Source organism: Chiroxiphia lanceolata, chromosome 9, assembly GCF_009829145.1.
Source record: "Chiroxiphia lanceolata isolate bChiLan1 chromosome 9, bChiLan1.pri, whole genome shotgun sequence".
Taxonomy (NCBI): domain Eukaryota; kingdom Metazoa; phylum Chordata; class Aves; order Passeriformes; family Pipridae; genus Chiroxiphia; species Chiroxiphia lanceolata.
In genome coordinates, this window is record NC_045645.1 from 2,080,939 (window position 1) to 2,089,748 (window position 8,810).

General features: G+C 44.4%; 1 long non-coding RNA gene across 1 annotated transcript; it reads left to right on the forward strand.

Annotated features, from left to right (window-relative positions):
• The first annotated feature begins 2,266 nt into the window (after positions 1-2,266).
• LOC116790817 lies at positions 2,267-5,875 on the forward strand. The gene is made up of 3 exons (XR_004358507.1): positions 2,267-2,320; positions 2,772-2,848; positions 5,832-5,875. It is a non-coding gene; the product is annotated as an uncharacterized LOC116790817 (long non-coding RNA).
• Positions 5,876-8,810: the final 2,935 nt, after the last annotated feature.

Genomic DNA, 8,810 nt, shown 5'->3' on the forward strand with positions numbered 1-8,810 from the left:
TCCAGTTAAACCCAACCCAAACGCCGAGTGCCAACGTGCTGAAGTATTTTCACGAGCTGCCTGGCTCCCTGCCAGCCCAGCCCTCACGGCCCTGGCTGTGGGCAGCCTGTCCACACACACCCCGCTCCCAGCCTCTCCATCTCCATGACAACCCTCCCGAACAAACCTCATGGAGAACCAAGAGCCCTTGGCACATCCAGGCTTTGCCAGGAGTGGGGTCCACGGCCACGCACGGAACCCGGGGGGCCCCGGAGCTGCTGCTTCAAAAGGAGCTGCAAGGTGTGACTAAAACAAAGCACAGTAATTACATCAGCTCTGCTGCTGCACAGCTAAATTGACAGCAGCGATCCTGCTGGGTGAGAAGGACGGAAAGTATGAGAAAAAAATCCCTACACACCAAAAAGTAGCAGTAAAAGTGACCGTCGAGAATGTACTCGTTTTTTTCAAAGTGTAACCAAAAAAATGCTTAAAAAGCACACAGAAATTATCATGAAACATAAACATGAATTTTGACTGATTCTGTTTGTGATAACAATTATGTTTTGTAGAGGCCTTGTTTTACATCTCCCCAGTGCAGGGTTGCACTTTTCCCAGAATTCCTTTTCCAGAACTATCCCTTTAAATTTGACTGAAGCTTTACTTCTACAGATGTTGTTTTACAGCTCTTTGTTTTTTCTTGTCTTGCTGGTAAGTACTCAAATTTTATTGTGTTTCCTCCATTAGATTCCCAAGGAAAAAGCATCTTTTCATCAAATTTCGTAACATAAGGGAGCTCTTCTGTTTTCTGAAGCATTGCCAAATATTCTAATTAAAATTAACTCCGAGACTGACCATCAGTCTTCACTGCAGTGCAATAGACACCTCCCTCCAATGTAAGCCTTTGTATTTATTGTAACTATTCATATAAATGCTGCAGTCAGCTCTGAATCCACATAAACCTAACACCATTTAAATTAATTTTGTAAGACTTTTGTGAGACACTGCTGAATAATTTAGTCAAATCCAAGTTGATTATAAACAGCTCTTCTTTACAATAACTAAGTTTTAAAACTATGTTTTTAAGAGACAACGTAGTTTATTTTGTAAAATCAGTTATATTTGAATCTGAACAGGGATATTTTCCTGGCCCACCATTATTTTTGTCTAATGGATTGAGTTAAAGACAGCAATTTTCAAAGTCCCACTCCTCTCTCTCTTTGAATGTTTCTGCACTATGCAGACTTCTGGCACCACCTTGGCTTCTGATGGGTTTCAGAAATAATTGTTGATGATACAGTAAATTTGTTTTCTCTCCCTTGTGTTTAAATCCCAGTCTTACAAACACTCATGTATTTGCTCAGTTTTATGCACGACTAAGTCTCTGGCGTTAATGAGGCTGCTCATGTGCATAAAGTTAAGCATATGTGCAAGCGTTGTATGATCAGGGTCTTAGGATGCCAATTTGCAGTAATAACAGATTTACATAAACTCATGATCCCAAGCACTGGGCTTCCTGCTCATTATCAGTGGTGGAATTCGTTCAGCTGCTTTTCATCCAGTCATGTTTATGAGCCTTTTCTTCTTTTTAAAGTGAACTTCAAATGGCTTTTCTTGCCACTCCTCAGCCATTGCTGATTTTGTCTCTGTCACTTAACATATGGGGGTTTCTGCCCCACTTACAAATGCCCACCTTAAACGTGTGGGTAGCAGCTCATTTATGTTGGAGAGGAAAGATCAGGTCACACTCCTCAAACTGAAAATGTGCTCCTCCCTGTGTAAGAGAGCTGCAGAAATACCAATTGCAAATGCCCAGCTAGGACTCATCCAAATCCTGTGCACAAGTCATGTGCTCTGTTGTCAAGGAGTTAGGCCCTAAATGAAATTAGTAGCAGCTGTAACCCATGTAGTGCAGATGCCAGCTAAGGGAGAGGCAGCTTGTACCCCACCTTGGCAGGTGGGTCTCACTGAAGCAGATAAAAGCCAAATATATCCTCACTGAAATTACAGTGCATGTCCTAGTGAAGGATAATCTTCCCTCTGATGCTCAGTTCTGCTTTGGTGCCTATGACACAACTCCTAAAGACTTTGGGGGTTGACTCCTTGTTCTCAGAAGCAGTGGTGCCTGCACTCCCTCTGGAAATGAATGAGGCAGGAATATGTGTCCACCCTCCTCTGGCAGGTACTGATGAGGACATAAATACCCAAAACCCCTCCCTCTGTGGTGCATCCACAGCCTGTCTACAGTTGCCTTCCAGTCCAACCCCCAGCACAGCTGAGAAGAGTGGAGCACAACATTTGGATTTGGAGTAAGGCACATCAGTGCTGCAACAAGGATACAAAGGTAAAAACAGGGATGCTTGGTGGGTAACCAAAAAAAGGCATGAATGTGTCCTAATGCTAATACGTAAAGTTTTAAAAGAGGGGGAAAAACAGATAAAAAAATAAATTCTGGGGCAAAAAAGATAGTTGAGTGATGTTGCCTAGAGAACCACGTTTCCCTACCTGAATAACTGAATTTGTAAAAAGAAAAGGGAAATACTACTGGAGAAGAGGATGGTTGGGGTCTGGAGGAAACACAAATAGATTATGAATTGTTGGGAAAATGAGAGAAGCATCAAATGTTAAATTTGCAAGGATGCTTCCCCTGCAGGTAAACAAAGTGAAAAAAAATCCACTGAATCTTAAAGCAACTCCCATTTATGTCCTGTCTATTATCTTTTTAATGAATGATTTGTATGCAACATTTCTAGACTAAAAGCCTAACAGATTAGTGAATCAGTATAATCTTGCAGGAATAGCAGGAAAAAGAGAGAAAAAGGGAAAGATTATTCTGTGGCTGGGCACAGCTTTCATGAAACCACGTGAGCCTGTGAGATCTGCTTATACTGTTGCATGTCTTGAATGGTCTTGTTTAGTCAGGTTTTGTCCTTGTTTGGTTGGTTTTTTCCTCCTTTAAAATTGTTTTCTTCAGAAAGACATTGTGTGTGTGGAACACATGGGCTGTGAGCTACAAATGAATAGCATCCTTCTGGATCTGACAACCTCAGCCTGCACCCATTTCTGAGATATTTTCTCTGTGCCTGTTGTGTGTCTGTGCAGAGAAGGATGAGTAGAAATGTGCTCTGTGGCTATGGCAAGTGTACAACAGCTACATAAACCCATGTTTTAAAGTAAGCCATCCTTTCAAGGGGTCAGTGTTATTTAACCACTTGAATGAGCAAAAAGTTAGATTCTCCCTACTATGTGCCATCTACTTCAAGCCCATTCAGAAATGACCCCATGTTGCACGGCTACTTTAGGCCTCCTCCCCAGATCAAAACTGAAGCAATATTAATAGAGGATGGTACAAATGTCAGTTCTATGCACAAGAGCTGCTGGTCAAGGGCTGTATGTAATGACAATGAAGAAATAATCTGTTCTCCAAGCCCTCTGTGGTGCCAGTGCCAACTGACCTCAGAGGCTTTGCCTGTCAGGTTCTGCTTGTGAGTGTTCCAGTCTGCTTAAAAAAAAAAATTGTCCTCTCTAGGACTACAGCCACCTCACAGATCTCTCCTTTGACCATCAGGAAAAGAGGAACAGAATTGGGAACAAAGGCATGCTCTGGAGGTAGCTCTCAAGCACAGAGGTGATGAAAAATTGCGTCCAACTGTCATGACAAAAGCAGTGATTGAGATGTGTTCTGGTTCAGGTTACTTTAGGTGTCAGCTGAAATAAATGTGCTGGAATAGCAGGGCTGATTCCAGGGCAGAATTAGCCTGTGGCTCTGGTTCAGGCACTCTGTGCCCTCGGGATTGTGGTGCCATGTAGGATGCAGCTCAGGAGATGGTGCTGCCAGGCTTGTAAGCAGTGTGCCCACTGCAGTGAGGTGCAGGCTGAGGGGCTCTGGGGGACCCCAAAAGCCAAGCAGGGAGCTCCAAGGGAAGGCTGGAATTCTAAGATCAAGTGGTGGGGGAGAAGGGAAGTGATGTGGTTGGTAATAAAGCCTCATGTTCAGCACCGTGTGAGAGCGTGTTTCCTGTGATCTGTACCACTGGCATAGTTAGGAGTGCTTCAGGGGGTTCCTGGGACTTCTTTATGCTTTACTTTAGGGACCCCAAATTTCAAACTGTAACTCCCACATCTGCCACCAATGAGGGCAGCAAAACTTTGGAGATTTCTGAAAGCCATCTGGAGCCACAGAGGGCAGTGTCTCTGGAGGCCAGCCCAGGAGGAAGGCATTAACCCTCTTAGTGCTGGTGGAGAGGCAGGAAAGACAGTTACTAGTATTAAATAAATGAGCCTGTGTGTGTCTCAAAGCCTTACTCCAACTATTTGCAGTACAGTATCCTTTCTTTACCAGCACAAGGCCCTTGGACTTGGGTGTCTCCTTACGGGTGTTGCAGGCTGGAGGGTGTGGAGATAATGTCTGTGAGGGCCAGAAACAGCAGCAGGGAACATCCCATCGTGTCCTGCCTTTTGCAAGGCAGGAACTCCTCTTTCTTAAGCAGCTCTGTTCCCCTACCAGGGACTGTTCTCAGAGGCTGCATCTGATTGTAGCTTCCAAGCTCTGGCTCGGCTCTTGCAGGCGCTGTTCCTGTCACAGACAAGGCTGCTCCTCTGCCACTTATTTGTTTAAATGGGTTCAAAAGTTCTCGGCTTCCTGATAACTTTTTTTTCCCCCTTTTGTTTTATACCAATCAGTTAATTTGCTAACATCACCCTCCGTATCTTCCGATCTCCGGCAAGCCGGGTTTGCCGGTGCCTTTATCGCCCGTTCCAACCATCAGTGAGGAATGCAGGTCAGGAGGGAAATAAGAAGGGACGGCTCTTTTGAAACGAGGAGGAGCCAAGGTCAGGGTTGTGGGGCAAACAGGAGAGGGTGGAAGTGCAGAAAAGGGGTGTACTTTAAAAACAAACTCATGCTGCACTAATCCAACTGCTATTCAGCTTTATCCCCCCTGCTTATACATTGCTACAAATCTCTTTTTATCTTCCTTTGTCTCTTTTTCTTATTCTATCTATTATAAAGTCTTCAGGAAACCACCCTATTTTTCTTATACATTTTATAAAATGCTCTGCATATTTCACAACACACTTTTATTAACTTCTGATCAAGGAGCCTGTTTCAAATGAAAACATTAGAACCAGTCAGAAATGGGAACATTTTTCACAAAAGGTGATGTTTTTGTCTTGAGAACATATAACATTTTAGTCAGATTTGTTTCCTAGCCAACAAAGAGCTTTTTTAGTTCTTTTCCTGTTACTCCAGATTTGCAAGTGTGAGAATGAAAAGAGACTGTGTAATTTTTGTCATCATTACAAAAGGGACAGAGATTTAGAAGGAAAAGTTTCATTGAAGAGCTATATTAGAATAAAATTATGCTGTTTGACTCTGGTAGCTTTATGCTTGTTTATCTCAGTGGAATGATCAGAGACGCTCGTATTTGTTCTCTTACACTGCTCTGCACGTCCTTGGTGAACAGGACAGTCCTGCTTTACCTCTCACGATGTTCTTCCAGGTCATGGTTGAGCACAGAGGCATGACCATGACCATGAGGAAACTTGCCTTTACTTCTGCCAACCACATACCAGTCGATAAAGAGAAATCCATTTTCTTTCTACCTAGCACTGAAGTGGAAGAAGAAAGAGTCTCTATTCTTTTTTATTTTTTTCTTTTTTTTGTGTGTGTGTGTGCATGCAGCAAAGCAAACAAAAGTTTACTTTAAACTTTTTCAAATAACTCTTTTTCCTGGCAGAACTTTCTCTGCCTTCTGCTGGCTGAAGGGCATTGTAATTCATGCAATAAAAGGGGAAAAGATCCGCTGGTAGAGATTGTTTACTTTAAACTTCTGTTTGTTTTGCCTCCACTCTAGGAAAGAATGCAATATTTCTATGAAGCTCTGTTAATTTTTTTCTTCCTTTGACTGACTTGAGCACTGGAGAAAGCACTTGATCAACAAACAGGAAACCAAAGGACTTTCAATCCCTGTAGGACAAAGATAGCATGGGCTGTTGCACTGCAAGCTGCTTTTAACTGATCCTCTTTGTGACTCAGTGGATGTTACCTGGGAATAACCCATGCACTTGGGTCAAAATTTTCAAACCAGTCTCCTAAGCTCAAACACTCCCACTGAAATCTATGGTGGAGTTACTAAACTGCTTCAGACACTGACTTTAAAATAAAATAAGATGTAGGAGTGCCAAGCTGTGGGTGTAATCAGTTGGTCACCATTCATGGAAACATTGCCTCTTTGAAGAGCTGGGTTTCAGGTCCAGTTTCCACACTGAGAGAGTAGACATGCAGAGCTGGGGGCTGGTCCTCAAGTGGGGACAGAGGCTCATCAGAGGTCAAAGTCCCACAGTTGTCCTGGGCAAACAGCCCTGGGTTGTGGTGCCTCATCCCTTTCTGGGCAGCAGCTCATGAATTGCCCACCCTAAAGCAACTGGAAACTGAGTTTCCAATCCAGGGCTTCCCGTGTCACCTCTGTGGACTCTGTGTGTGTGTGTGTGTGTGTGTGTGTGTGTGTGTTTTCCTCCTTACTCAAAGAGACTGAGGATGAGAACATGCAAAGGGTGACATGGATAAAATGCTTGGTCCAGAGCGATGTTTTTGGGGTGGTGTGCTATCTGATATTTTGTATTATTTTCTCATTTACACAACCTAGACAGGAAAAGGATGAGCACAGGGATACTCTGAGCTCTCCATGCAGATGTGAATGCTAGGAAGGTCATGTGTGCTGGATCCAGCATTTCTGGGAGATGTAACCTGCATCCAGTTGCTTCATAACAGAGCAAGGGTTGTTTTTTACACTTCTAATTCATAGCCAACAGCAATGGTGACTCTGATCCCCTTATTCTGAAGTGCCTTGTAGCCAGGAGTGGTGGGTCCAGGGAGCTGGACATGCTCCAGCTGCTGCAAGGGTTCAAAGCTACACTTCTTACTTGCTGGGAGTGATTGCCAGACACCAGCCCATGAGCTGGTACTCAGCACAGTTGGGGTATGTTTTCCTGGCAAATCTCAACTGCTGAAGCAAAAAATCGTGAGGCCAAGAGGGGCCCAAGCATCTCTCCCTTTGGAAAAGCACTGAGGCAGTAGGTGGGAGCCTGTGCTTTGGCAGCTCCTTCCAAAACTTCCCCCCACCCCCATTTGTCACAGCCATGGGTGAGCAGGAAAAGAGCAGGAAGAGCGACAGGACAAAAATAGCCCTGAGACCAGAAGTCAGGGCTCCTTCTTGCTGCTGTCTCAACTGTTCAGCTTTACTGACAGAGTCAGGTGCTCCAGCTTTCTTACCCACAAAGATGTGTCAGGGAAGGGACAAGAAATTCTTCTCTCTCCCTTTCTCTTTTGTAGGTGTTCCCTGGCCTCCCCCTTCAAACAGTGCCAGGCGAAGGACTTCAGAGCTCCTCACAGGCACTGCCTTGCCACAGATCCCCATGTGCAAAGACACAGGCAGAGCTGGAGATGCCTGCACAGCTTGGGTTTAGACAGGGAGACATCTGGGTTTGCAAGAAAGATGCTGAGAGCAGATTTGGGGGTCCTGATTTTTGTGGTTGGCCCTTAAAAACCTCCTTGATTTGCCTTGAGCTTCTGTAAGATCTGACCCTAAATATTAATCTAGAAAGCATTAGTTTTATTTCAGCAATGCGAGCTCCATCCCCAGGATGTTCAGGAACACAGATCTTCAGAGCCAGAAAGGATTAAAAATTTCACCACCTGTGTAATGAAAAACTAAGAACCTTGTCCAAAAATGTCTGCCTTGAGCTCGCAGCTTGAGAAAAGATATTGCAAGACCCTTAAAATTCTAGGATCTCAAGATTCCTTGCCCATTCAGCCTCCTTTCTCAGTCTGCCACAGTTCTGGAATAAAAAGCTCCTGAAAATATGTATACAAGTGCAGGGCATTTTACAACATGCTTGCAAGGCAGTCAAATGGGTCAGGCCTTTGAGGAAGCACGAGTGGGTTAGGATTATAATGTCATGGTAAGCTGGAATTTCAAAGGCCTAAGTCCTTGGGTTTTTTAGCCAATAAAAAATTTAAAGGGACAAAAACCCAATCTACCTTGTAATCAATAAGATGTACAACTTCTTTATCTTATTAGAAGAGGCTGTGGGATGCAGTCAACCGCTGTCAACAGGTTGTTTGATCTATCAGTAAAACAAATCATCACAAGGAACACAGAGCTGCTGCTGGGGCTTTTGTGGTGTTTTTAATGAGGACAGGCAATACTTCCATTCCATTAAGGGATTTGAAAGTGAATTTGTTGGAGTCACACCCAGGCTTAAGGTAGGAGAGTGGAGTTTAAAAATAATTACCTGCGCTGTTCCAAATAACTCAATAGATTTAGGGTTCGTTCAGAATAAAGCAACTCCTGGTCTCTGTGATTGGTATTTAAATCTAGGGTGGCATTATGGGCTGGTCTGCTTCAGCCTGACCTTGGGACTGTGCAGGATTAAAGGGCACACAAGGCTACTCTCCTGTGGGGTAGCTCAGAGGAATGAAGAGCCTGAGCACTGATACAAAAAGAGGTAGGAAGGAGGAGAAAATATGACAGAACTAGAGGGGGCAAGGGGCTATTTGGCAGTTGTTTCCAACCATGGTTGTGGCAGTTCCTGTACACAGCAGCCCTGTGAAGCTCCTGCTGACACCCAGCAGCATTGCATCCCTGTGGCATGTGAGCTGGAAAGGGGACCCCTCCCTGCCATGAGTGCACTGCTGCCTCGGGTCCTCCACAGCTTCCTCTGTGCTTTCATCCCCTTGGGTGCTGGGCCATATAATGAGGTGATAAAGGTAACCTAGGGCAGGCTGAAACCATAGATGTGGCTTCTTTGGACGTGTTTCCCCATTAGGAACC